General features: G+C 34.0%; 1 pseudogene; it reads right to left on the reverse strand.

Moving 5' to 3' along the window:
* Positions 1–331: 331 nt before the first annotated feature.
* Positions 332–733, reverse strand: LOC101429766 (small ribosomal subunit protein eS25 pseudogene; annotated as a pseudogene).
* Positions 734–11,398: the final 10,665 nt, after the last annotated feature.

Raw genomic sequence — 11,398 nt, forward strand, 5'->3', positions numbered from 1 at the left:
CTCTGTTGTTATAAGCAATTTAAATTTAAGGGATGTTTATTACATGGCCTAATGCAAGTTGGTTAGTATATGTAATATTGATTCTCATTGTGATCCACCCTACTTCTTCAAATCAGTCATATTCTGTATTACTTGTAAAAAAATAATTAATAATAATAATCTATCCATTTGAGTATTCCCAGCAGAATTCCTGTTTTTCACTCTGTTTGAAAAAGCTTAAGTCACATGCTAACTTGAATTAGTCCCTAAGACTTGGAGTATTTAATGGAATTATTATTTTAGTCTACATAATTCATGTGTTTCTTTTTTATTTAATAAAGATTATTTTTTCAAAATGTACAGCTGGTTAGACCTGTTTATGCATCTTCTCCAGCAGCTGGAGCATCTCCACCCTTGGTGTTTCTGGTATAAATTACTTGAGCTCTGTGTTTTGAAAATAACTTGATAAGTCCTTTACTAAGCGGCTACTGAAGGGCTGCCCTGGCCAGGGAACTGTGAATCTTCAGTGTCTCCAAGACCACAGCAGGAGTTATAGCTTGTAGTTGGGAACTTCCTTACAGAGTTTGTCATAGGTGGCTTTGTCAAACAAGACTAAGTTATTGAGCTTGTCTTGAACTTTTCTTTTGGACCACTTCTTCTTTTTGGCCTTGCCTCCTGATTTGTTCACTGGGTCTTTTTCTTTCTTGGCCAACTTTCCAGCATCTTTCTTCTTTTTGTCGTCCTTGGGCAGCATCGCGAAGGTCAGGGAGCAATTGCAGCCACTGCAGCCTTGCTAAGATGTAGGACAGAAAACAAAATTCACTCTTGAAGTACAGGGTAGAAACATTTTCTCTAAAACTTCAAGGGCCGTTGAATGGAATTTCATGGGTATTGGGAATCAAGAAGGAGGAAATAAATGATCAGGAGACAGTCACCAAATAGTCACTGTATTATGAATCAAGATACATTTTTAGTGCATTCTTAAAAGCAATATACAACTTTTTAAGAAAATGCATGCATAGTGTATATTTCAAAATGTTTAAAACATGGATAGAAAGATAATTTAGATTACTTATATGTTAAATGATCCATATTATGACTGCACTATTTTCAATAAGAGTAAATAAGTAAAATTTCATAGTGGCAGGATTACATATAGCATTCAAGCACTATAAATGAATCTGAGCCTTATTGGAAAAAGGAAAACGCTCATTTAAAAGAAACTCTAGCTTTATTTTCACTACTCATTTAACCACTAAAGTGTTAAATGATTATTTTGAAATGGAAGTCACTAAAATATTCTTTAACTGGTGGAAAGATTATGGAGGAAATCTAGATTTTTATATATATATTTGAGTGTATGGTATATTTCAAATAAACTAACTAATAGGGACAGCTAATAGAGAACATTTCATCACTTAACGTTTTCAATATATGCTGTCTAATTCAGAAATTAAGCATGTGTATGCATCTATTTCACTGTATTTACCAATATTAGCCAGAACGACATTGTCTATGTGTTTTCCTATTTTCAAATTCACAAGCAGTTGAGTATGGTTTTAACTCACATGAAAAGGTTAAGTATAGAATCAGAGGAGGTGAATGGCAAAATGTATTGCATAAAATCTTAAAGAATTGAAGGTTTCTCATGAATCATTTGGGGTACCTTTAAGTATGGAAAGAGATAGAAATGTAAGTGGTAACAGTGAAGGCTGGCAGAAAAGTAAGTATCTCACTTTCCTGCAGGGATTGAAAGCTGGGAATAATAACTTTAACTTGAAGAATCTGAAAACCACTTCCCCCTTATAATATATCATGTTGAATTATGTCCTCTTTTTATAGAGAGATTATTAAAATTTTTCAGGAAAAAATGGACTCAAACCAATGCCATAGAGTTATGTTACGTATTTCCAAAAGCCCACAATTCCAAGGAAAGCTACAGGTAAGAAAAGAGAAGAAGGGTATCATTAGGGTGGTCTTTCAGAAAATTTGATATTCCAATTTTTACTACATAGAAGAAAAGTAACACAGAATTTGATTGTGAAAATGACTTTCAATCCTTCAAAAAATACCCCTTCAGTGAATTAATTCGTAAAAAAAAATGGGTTCAGTTACATTGTCTACTGAACACACCTGAGTACATAGCAATATCAATAATGGTTTTTTTTTTCCTTTGGCAAAGCAAAAGCAAAATTGATAGGCTAGAGGTAGAAAGGGAGGAAAAGTAATTTTGTTATAATTTTTTCCCTTTGTGGGTAAGATGAGCTTACAAAACATGAAAGACGGTCACAACAGATAATATATACACATAGTTATGGATACTGCCGTAATGATTTCAAGAAATAACTATGCTATGTAATTAAGCTTATATCTAATGATTGCCTGAAGTCTGCTCTAATAACCAGAACTACAATAAGCAGGAGTCAGAACTCCTTGGCTTACCTTCTCCCCTACCCATTGTTCCTTCTTTACCATCTTTCTCCTCCTCTAAATGCTTTCTTTCCAGGCATCATTGAGAAAAGTTTTGTGCAAGGCTTTACCTTTGGGCAGGTGGATTTCACTTGGGATCAAGGGTGCCGTGTTGTACAACTCCAATGGTTATCATTCAGAATGTAGTAAAAGCAAGATAAAGATTTATGGAAGTTCTTGGAATTCTAAAGGGTGTTATTCTCATAGAAAACAATGTGAATGTTACCCCTGGGATTTAGGGACACACAGGTAGTGCTTGGGGCATGTTATATAAACCTTTCAAAACCTTGGGGCCCAATGAAATATATAGGGAATGCAAGACCCTAGTTTCACCACTGCCCTCCTTCCAGCAGGACCAGTAATAAAGTCTGCAATAAGTGCAAAGTCACAGACAAAAGTTTACATCCTAGATCTGACAATTTACTCCATGCCTTTTTTACCCTGCAGTGATTACACTGGGAAGATAGCTGATGTAGGAATTCTATATTAACAAAAAAGGTAAAGTAGGTCATTCTGCAGATGGATTATATTAACAGAATGAAGAGATCTAGTCAAAGAATTGAGAATTATGGAGGAAGTATCCTTGGTAGTCATTTTGTTCTGTAGTTTCGACATACACATGAGAAAACTAAAGACCAAAAAGATGGGCTAGGATTTTACGTGCTTACTCTGCTTCAACCAGAAAAGCTCTATTCCTGTTTTATTTAAGAATGCTTGCACATAAGATTTTTTTTGCTCACAAGATGCCCACTGCCCTGTCATTCAAGACCTTCCATCCAAGTCAATGCACATTTTGCCTCATCAAAGGAAATTCTAAAGGAAGTACAGCAACCCCAGAAATGAAGCACAGAGCAAGTGAGAAATGAACAATGGACTATAAAACAATAATAAAGATGTTTTGTGATTAAAATTAAAATTAAAATTAATATACACAAAAAAACAGATTATATATCTAGAGAAGGGGTAATAAGTGGGAAAAATGCTTTACAGTATTTTTATTATATAAAGGAGGGCAAAGGTATTGAATATAAATGGACTTCAGTGAATTACATAGGTAAATTCTGATTCTATTGTAATTGTTAAAAGAACTGAAAGAATAAATTTCCAGCTGAACAAAGAGGAAATAAATTCTTTAGATGTGTCTTCTGCTATTTATTTTCATACTTCTAATAATCTGCTTTATACTTATATAGCTGCTTTATCAATTTTAGACACTATTAACTGATTTTTAAGTGATCTTACTCCTTTTATATCATCATCACATCATTTACCATTCTTGCATTCTCCCAATATAGTAATATCACAGTTCTGAGTTAAAACAGTATTCATATTTAACATTATTATGGCAATAAAAACAATGTTAGTTACTGAGCCAATTTTATTACAATTGCATTTCCTTTCTTATTTAACTTTTTGTCTTTTTTCTGGAATAGATAATGGTCTCATTTTTCCTATGCTTGGAAAAAATTGCAAAAGACTGTTACTTTTCATTAATTGTTCAGAAAATAATTTTAAATAATTGGTTCTGGGAAATGAAAATTGGGGATAGAGAGGAATTTATATAATAAATAAAAAGGTTGAATTTCAAGATACTTAGTTAAATATAAACACTGACTAAGCCAATATTCTTTGTCCATAAACAACCAGTAAGACCATCCCAGGTTGTACCTACCAAACATCAGCTCTGGGTAAGGGAATTTGGGAGGAAAGGATGGACTAGGAGATTGCTATTGCTTTGTCATAAGTCTTCTATTATTATGTGACTTTTAAAATTTTATGCATGAATTATGTCAAATAAAAATAATTTTAAAAATAAATAGATTTAGTTGTGTTTAGCCCTTTAACCTTGACAGATCTATTTGATCTGAAGAATTCATTATGTGAAATATGCACACAAAATTAAATGCGAGTAAGAATTTGAAGCAAGCATCTAATGCAAACTATGGACTACAATCAACAGTAATTTTGTAATCTTCCTTCATCAATTATAACAAAGGTACCAATAATAGGGAGATATAAGAGGCATGGTTTTTTTTCTTTTAAAATTGATTGTGGGGATGAATGCATAACTCTGTAATTATACTGAGAGCCATTGATTGTACACTTTGGATAGATTGTATGGTATGCGAATAAAACTTTTTTTTAAAATAAATCCACAGAGAGAAAAATGTGTTTTCTGTATACCATTACTGCTTGACATCCAAAGATTTTAGTTTAGAGCTAATAAATATTTTTGCCTCTGTTTGGAGCCAAAAGCTGAATAATACATATCGAATTCTTTGAAGCAAAGTGAATTGAATTAAAGAGATAAGGCAGTTTTCCTCTTGAGGAAACTGTTAAGTAATTGCACCTTATTAGGTGTTAATTTTCAACAGGTGCTGTTTAAATGTATTGCGGTATCTTTCTTGAATTTAATAAGGTCTCTGAGTTCAGAGTCCTTGTGCCAAATTTTACACCTATTCTTTCAAATTGGATGGCATTACTATATCTCCCTCGAAGCAAATACAGGTAGAAATGCCAGTTAGTAACTGTAATGGGCACTGCATTAATTACCATTCTTAATTTCCCTCCAGAAATCACTTATGTCAATAATTCTATTTCAAATAAGATGAATGGGAGTCAAGTACATTAGGTTTAAGCAGCAGAATGCTGACAAACTGGTTTTGGGACTACAGCTAAGATTTTAGAACATGAAACTATGAAGTAAAGGAAAACAGCCTTCTTATTTTATATGTACAAACATGAAAAAGAGAGTCCAATAATCTTTCTTAACATTGAATTCTTATTGGAAATCAGAGATATCTATGAATCTAAGGACTTTTGCAAGTACTCAGTTAAGAAAATTTTCTTTTAAGTGAATTACCGATGGAAATTTTCCTCTTATCTTTTGAAGTTTAAGGGCAAAGTCTTGAGGTAAGACCTAGGAATAATTAAGAACTATAAAAATATAATTCATCATTAAAAAGAAAATGGATTTGCTATAGAGAAAATGTTTAAACTCTGTGTTCCCATTTCTCCACATACTGGACACTGTATGTCCTGCCATGGCCCACTGGGTGGACTGGGGGAGAGTGTAAACTACTATGTAAACCACTATCCATGTGGTGCAGCAGTGCTCCAAAATGTATTCACCAAATGCAATGAATGTCCCATGATGATGAAAGAGGTTGTTGATGTGGAAGAAGTGGGGTGAAGGGGGTGAGGGGTATATGGACCTCATATTTTTTTAATGTAACATTTTTTTAAAAACGCACATAAAAACTCTTTGTGAATATCAAACATGTGGAAATAAATTAGCAATATATGTATTTATGTGTATATATTATACATGAGCTACAAAAATAGTACAAAACTGTTCAAATGAATTCAATTAAATAAATATTTTAAAGAGGGATTGGAGATAGAAAATAATATGGCAACTTCTCTTATGATCTAGAGAAGTGGAGATAGACATATGAGCAAATAACTTCATTATAACTGAGGAAATACAGCTCTGTGCTTAATTTGCCTAGGGCTAGATCAGGGGCAAGAAATAAAATTTTTAGATTTGTATAGGAGACCACTAAATAGATACAGGAAGAAAAGTCACTCTAAGCAGCCAAAACAGAAAGAAAGCATGAAAATGCACTGCATATTTAAGGAAGGGCAAATAATGAGAACTGTTTAGGATTTATGACAACCTATTCTGTCTAAAGAGAGCATTTAGTGAAAGAGAGTAAATAGCAATCTATGGCATTTGTTGCTGTTTCCTAATATTTCTCAGATTTATCAAATTAGACAGATAGCCTCTCCTGGCAGAATTATGCTCTACTTGTGCCCTGTGTTTTCTAAGTAATCCTCAATTACATCCCAAATAGAAATCCCCATTACCCTAAACTGTCTGGCAAAATTCCACCCTGATCATAACTGTGCACCCACCAATAGAATCTAGCATAATCTCAAAACAGGGACATTGTGCCAGAAGCCTTTACAAGTTGGGTACATATTTTGTTCCTTTCTTCTATTGTGTCCCAACTTGTGCTACACTATCAAAATAAGACATAAGCCAAGCAAAACTAAAATGAAAACTTCTTCACCACATTGACCAAGAACTAATTATTGCTCTTAGCACACTAAAGCACTATTTCAAAGACTTTTAAGAACTGCAAAAATTCAGTCCATTAGAATAAGTTGTCGGGTGAGGGTGGAAGGGACAGGGATGCTGATCGGCAGGGAGAAAGATCATATTTTTATGCATAATGGTCATCCCCTTAGAAAAAGTATGTCCTCGGTCAAGTGAATAAAAATATACTTCAAAGTTCTGCATAATACCCTGTTTATTATTATGACTCTGCCATCTGCCCTACTCCCAAGATATCCTTACTTGACACAGAGTAGCCAATATTTAAAATTATAATGATAATTCTCTCCATGCTTTTTCTACATGGCCATTAAGTCTGAAATGTCAATAAAAATGTGAATCTTTGGAGGTGCATATTTGGCTATTGCTTGGATAAAAGGAATTCAGGTGACTCCCATCTACAGATAGCTGATGATTCAATTCTTTATTTTGTGACATTGTTCCTATAAAAAGAACCCCCAAACCTCATAATTACAGTTATTTTGATTATGATAATGTTGCTGGCCTGATTCTGAATTATCGAAACTATCCCTCCCTCAGCATTTACAATTCAAAGGTTTTTAGGGGCATTCCTGTTCTTTAGTGTATTTAGTGTAACTGGTGACCCCAAATTTGAAAGCCAACCAATTGACAGCCCTGGTTTCTGAAGGGCCTTCTAAGATAACTACGTGCATATTTACTCTGGCTCTGAGGGGAAAATTCCCCAATCTTTACTTTGAGGGAAAAATTCCCCAATCTTTACTTTACTTTTTGTAGGAATTTTCAGCTATAGTAATAACAAAGGGGAATAATTTGACAACATGTTTTGACCCCCTTCTGCATTAACTGAGAGCACAAATACTTGAACCAAATTTAAGGGAGTGAAATTTTTTTCTAAAACTTTAGTATGGCATTAGATTACAATCCCCATATCCAGATTGTCAAACATTTGCCCAAACTTCTTAGATATTTGGAACACTGCAAGTGATGCACATGTCAACTCATATTAATTTATGAGGGTTTTTTTTGGTCCATGTTACTCTCTGTTATAATTATTATCATTTTAAAATTATAAGAAAAAAGAAAAGAGGAAACATTTGTATTGTTGGTATTGACTCATTGTCTGGATATTTGTTCCAGCAAACAAATGAGTAAAACAGGTTTTGGAAAAATAAAGAACTTATTTATTATCAGATATTGATGAAAATGAGTTTGTAATTTAGTATTTAAACAATTATGCAGTGATCTCAAATCATATGAGAAATAGGAATATAAAAACTCTTGCCAAAATCTGATGGAAGTCAATTCAGATAGCTAACATCAATTATGACCCTTAGAAGCTTAATACAGATAGAATTTATCTCCCCAACCAACAATTATCAACAAGACTGTGTAAATATCATCTTCCTTTGCATATCACAAAGGGCAGTATAAGAATTCTTATCCACTCACTTACCCACAATCAACATAAAGGAAAATATGATATTCAGAGAACATTTTAATGACATATTCTCACAGCAATTTAATTGGTTTTCTATCACAGTACAAATCTTAACTCCACTTAAAACTGACCTTTAAGTCTTTTACAAAAGAAAGCTAAAAAAACACCTCAAATTTTAAAAATTTATTTCCAGATGCCAAGGTCCATGAAACTCCCTAGAAGTATTTTAAAAAGCATAAAATATTAACAGAAAATAACTAGAAATAACTGAAATCATAACTAAACCGAATGGTCAAGGAAAAGACCATGATAGTAACTAATGTGTCAAGGAATTTTGAAGTCCTAAACTTTATTATAAGTATATAACAGCAATAAGAAGAGAGTCAGGGTTATTTTTATATGGTTATTTTACTGAAGTTCATAATGAAAGTCCTATTATGTTCCACAGCATTAGCAAAGGGAATATAATAAATAAAATAGATTGCTCCCATGTCCTTAAGGAAATTACCACCCATGCCTTTCCCTTCAGTTCCACCTGTCAGGAGCTAAATAAATACTAGATGTGTAAGACGCTTCTACAATACAAAATTGTAACCGGCATTTTTATTCCCTAATCATAATGGAGTACTTTTCAATAGGAAGGGCAGGGAGCGGAGAGGATTGGAGGGGAGCAGAGAAGGGAAGGAGGAGAGACTTTACGTTTAAATAAACCATGCTACCAAGTTTTATGTGAAACTTGCAAACAAAATGTTTGTATCATGTTTTTCTTACCAAACATCTCCCAAGCATGACGAATTCGATGAGGCTTTAGCAAAAGCACTCTTCAAGAGCTATCTTTATGAGTATAAAATATTGCCAAGCTGTTCAAATAAATGTTAACACACGATTTAGAGTTTAAATATTGTTAAAGATCTTTTATCAAAGCTAACTTTTGCATTAAAGAAAATATAAGAGGAAGCCCCCCAACTTATCTATCATCAGTCTACAACTTAAAGAATTATAGGATTATATATTTGAGAAAGATATTTTAGCAAAAAAAATCTGAATTTTTCTAAAAAAAACCAGAATTTCAAAGGAGAATGTTATTTGGAATTCTTAATGACATTAGGCTAATATTTTAAATATATTTATGCTAATGAAAAGACAAAACTCACACTAGTAACACAAGGTTTTTTTCTACTTGGAAATACATTTTAATTTTTCATTGTTATTTAAATTATTTAAGTCACTTTACTATAATTACACACACTTATCCATTCTTCTGTGATATGTGTCCATAGACAAATGATCAAAATTAAATTATAGAATGATTATAATTACTAGAATTGAAAATGATCCCTAAAATTAGAGCTAAATATTCTTTAGCTAATGAAGCACATGGGTAACTGTAAATTAACCAGTGATTCAAAAATTTGTCAAAAGTAGTGATTGATATTACACCTCAGATATCATCACATTAAAGAAATGTCTTCTCATCATATCAAGCCAACCCAGCTCCTCAGTTCTCCTGATTAAGTACAACACTTAATTACAACACAAAACACACACTTAACAAAGCAGTAATTTCAGGGGAAATATATACTGTTCCACTTAGGCTTTTATTTCATAAGAAAAGAGACAGCTATAATTTGGCACTTAGGAAATATGATTTGGCATTCCCGAATTCATCATATCCATAAAAGTTCATGGGGATAAAAATGGTATTACTCTATTCGTTTCTTAAAATTAACTTCCAGAGTGTAAAGGAGTATTAGCATGGCCAACATAAGGAAACTTTCAGCTTTGTTTTTCTGATAAAGTTTTGCTTCTATATGAAATGGGGTGCTTGTGAATCATGGCAGAGTCCTTGGAAGGAAGACTTGATGTCACTTCAAGGTCTTAACTGAACTGTGTGGACAACAAAGGTGAAATTCTCATTTATTTTTCTTCCCTGGAGTCTACTGCCTTATTTTCCACTACCCTTAATTCACTCAACCCTAAATCTTGCAGATTCTTTTAAAACTTGGAAATTTAAAATTTATGTAAGTGATCTATTTCTCATTTGTTTACCTACTGGTCTCCCTGATCTTTAGTTCATTCTATTTTCTGATAAACCCTACAGAGCTGATAATATTGCATGTTCCTCCAGTGTTGTTCTTATCCTATCATTACCCTGGCCTCTTACAATCTTAACCCATTCCTGGGAGTGAGCCAATTGGAAATAGGACCTTTTGATGAGGTTACTTCAGTTGAGGTGAGGCCTAAATGAATCAGAATGGATCTTAATCTTCTATCTGGCATCCTATAAAAGCAGAATGAATTCAGATACACAGAGAAAAAGCAACAGAGAAAACCCAGAGCCAGAAGTTAAGGGAACCCAGAGAAGCAAGGAGAGGCCCCCAAGTGCATTGCCATGAGGCAGAAAAGCCAAGGACCAAGGATTGTTGGCAGATAGCCCAGAATGCCACAGTCTTCTGTAAGAAAGCATTGACTTGAGGATACCTTGATTTAGATTTCTCTTAGGCTCAAAACCATGAGCCAATAAATTCTTGTAGTTTTAAGCCAACCCATAGTATGGAATTTGTTTTAGCAGCCAGAAAACTAAAGCTTAACCAAAATGTACTCACCTCATCAGTCTTTACAATGTAAATTTAAATTTCTGTTAAATAATCCCATCAGAGTGCACTCCCCTCCCCCCGTCCCAGAGGTTTCTTCAGAGCGCCTTGCTTTTACTCAAGGATATTTCTGAGAGTTATTTTATTCAGAGATATTTCTTTCCCTCCCAACCTCCCTACCAGCTGGCCCTACTGCTCCCACTCCTGTTACTGGCCTTCCTAAAAATGCGGCTCCATTAGTCACAGCTCTCCTCAGCTGGTAACCACCACTGTCACCACCACTCTGCCATCAAGTCATACTACCCCTCAGGCTACTCTCTTCCAGGTCTGATATAAGCCCTTTCCAATTCCCTGTAGTTCAACAAAGACCAAACTATACATTAAAATACACAGATTTTACTGATGATATTGTAAATCTTCAGTGAACAGTAAAACAGGAGGTTAAGCACAACGTAGAGAATCACTTATAAAGGCTACTGGAAGTACTATTCTCAGAGCCTTCTGGCTTAGAGCCTTCCTCAGCAGTCTTTACCAGGCCTGCTTCCCATCCATTCCCAGTGCACTCATAATGGTGTAAGAACCAGCTTATCCTAAATATTGGGATTATTTGAGTATGTCCACAGTTTCAAGTCCAGAATTAAACAGCACCAATGCTACAAAAGGCTTCTTTTTTTGCCCCCTCTGCAAGTCTGAAGTCTCCTTAGCTTTTATTCCCTGATCAGGAGATCCTCTTCTTAGATGATAGATAGGAAAAATGTGCAATTTTTTCAATCAGAGCTCCTCTACCTTTCACAGGGGTATACTCTTGTTTCAAGA

This window comes from Dasypus novemcinctus, chromosome 3, assembly GCF_030445035.2.
Source record: "Dasypus novemcinctus isolate mDasNov1 chromosome 3, mDasNov1.1.hap2, whole genome shotgun sequence".
NCBI classification, from domain to species: Eukaryota; Metazoa; Chordata; class Mammalia; order Cingulata; family Dasypodidae; genus Dasypus; species Dasypus novemcinctus.